At 48.2% G+C, this 2,216-nt stretch overlaps 1 pseudogene; it reads left to right on the forward strand.

The window, feature by feature from the left end:
- Positions 1 to 394: 394 nt before the first annotated feature.
- LOC118669464 lies at positions 395 to 1,954 on the forward strand (annotated as a pseudogene).
- The last annotated feature ends 262 nt before the right edge of the window (positions 1,955 to 2,216 follow it).

Below are 2,216 nucleotides of genomic sequence, written 5' to 3' on the forward strand. Positions count from 1 at the left end.
CTACTGGAATCGAGAGCTGCTTCCAGACATGCAGCTTCCCCAGAACCTGGAAGCTGGCTATTAACTTACTGTGTGCCTTTAGGTTGGTCACTTTCCTTCTCTGAACCTCAGCTGGACCACCTGACAACCTAAGAGCCTTGCGGATGGATCCCAGGCTCTGCTCCCGCAGGGCCACCGATATCAGATTCACTTCACAGCCGCTAGATGGCGTGCTGCCTGTGCTGCTAAAGGAGAGGCACTGTGGCTGGAGCCATCCAGCTTTTATTTTAAAATTAATTTTATTTATTGATTTTGAGAGAGAGAGAGAGAGAGAGAGAGAGAGAGAGAGAGAGAGAGAGAGAGAGAGATCAATTTGTTGTTCCACTTATTTATGCATTCATTGGTTGCTTCTTGTATGTGCCCTGACCTGAGATGGAACCTGCACCCTTGGCGTATTGGCCAGGGGCCCACCTATCTTTTAAAAACGGAGTCTCCTGGTCTGAGCAGCACCGTGGCAGTTGGCAAGAACAAGTGCAAAAGAGGGAGCCAAGAAGAAAGTGGTTGGTATGATGTGAAGGCACCAGCCATGTTCAACATAAGAAACAGTGGGAAAACCCGCTGAGAACTTAAGAAACCGAAAGTGCTTCTGATGGTCTCAGGGCCGTGTTTTTGAAGTGGGCCTCGCTGACCCGCAGAATCATGAAGGTGCGTTTAGAAAACTCAAGCCGATTGCTGACGAAGTTCAGGGCGCAGTCTGCCCGGTTCATTTCCACGGCGTGGATCTTACCAGTGACCAAATGTGCTCCACGGTCAAAAATGGCAGACCGTGATTGAAGCTCATGTCCACGCCAAGACGCCTGGTGGTCATTTGTTTTGTCGATTCTGTGTTGGTTTTACTAAAAAACCAGCAACCCTGTTCGGAAGACCCCTTATGCCCAGCATCAACAGGCCCGCCACATCCGGAAGAAGATGATGAAAATCATGGCCCGAGAGGTGCAGACAAATGACTTGAGAGAAGCGGCCAGTAAACGGATGCTAAGCGGATTCCAGACACACCGAAAAGACACAGAGGAGGCGCCAACCTATTATCCGCCCCATCACGTCCTTGTTAGAAAAGTCAAACTGCGGAAGAAGCCCGTGTTCGAATTGGGAGAACTCATGCAGCGTCACGGGGAAGGTCTCAGTTCTGGGAAAGCTACTGGGGATGAGGCAGGTGTGAAAGTAGCAATAGCTGGTGGATCTGAGCCCCAGGCCAAGAATTATTTTAAAATTCAGACTTTTAATGGTGACAAATAAAAAAAAAAATCCTGTTTGTGAAAAATGACCTTGAGTCACCTGAGGGAATTTTAACATAAAAAAACCAAAATCATGGCCATTGTAGGGTAAATGATTCAAAGAAGCTGAAAAAAAAAAAAAAAAAAAAAAAAGAGAGCTCAGAGCTCAGCTCCTCTGGGCTCAAATGGTGGAGGATGCAGTCAGGTGTCCTCTGTCAGGATGGCAGGGTGGGCAGGCTTAAGAGGTTGGTGGGACCCCAGGCCTGGTGAGAGGTTTGTCTCCCTGTCAGTTTTGGGTTGCCTTGTCTGGGCAGAGAGCCTTGAAAGGCATGGGATGTAGAATCAGGGTGGGCTGCTCTGTTGGCGTCTCTGTTTCCCATCTGTGAAATGGGTATAACAGTCACAGCTGCCTTATAGGGTTGACCTGGCAAATGAATTATATGTAGTTCTTTTAGCAGTCTGTGTCCTCGACACATTAAAGAGCCGGTAAGTGTAGCTGCCATATGTACGAAGAGTGGAGAAACGTCCTCTTCAGAGGACACCTTCTCCTGGGATTGACATCCCTGGCACAGAGCCCAGACAGGAGGCCTGAGGGCTTCTTGGAGGAAGCAGTTCCCCGGGTTGAGGCCGCAGAATTCCAAGCTATTTTGGAGATGGAGCTAATCACTGCTGAGCTCAGGAGGTATGCCGTAGCCATCTGATGTAGACGGTTCCCAGATTTTACTTTTTATGGGGACATGGGAGGAAAGCGCTGCGTATCTTTGCTTAAAAGTGGTTCTGTTTAAATATTATAAAATGTAAACTCTATGGAATAAGAAGGGCGGATGGCCTTTTTAAGAAGTTTTGGCCAAAGCCAGCATTTGAAGCTGCTGGAAATCAGCAGGGCTATTAATGTGTAATTTTTAGCGACTCTGAGCAAAATGACCTTTTCTCCACAGCGGAGATGGGCTTCAGGGGGTGGGG

This window comes from Myotis myotis, unplaced genomic scaffold, assembly GCF_014108235.1.
Source record: "Myotis myotis isolate mMyoMyo1 unplaced genomic scaffold, mMyoMyo1.p scaffold_m19_p_14, whole genome shotgun sequence".
NCBI lineage: Eukaryota > Metazoa > Chordata > Mammalia > Chiroptera > Vespertilionidae > Myotis > Myotis myotis.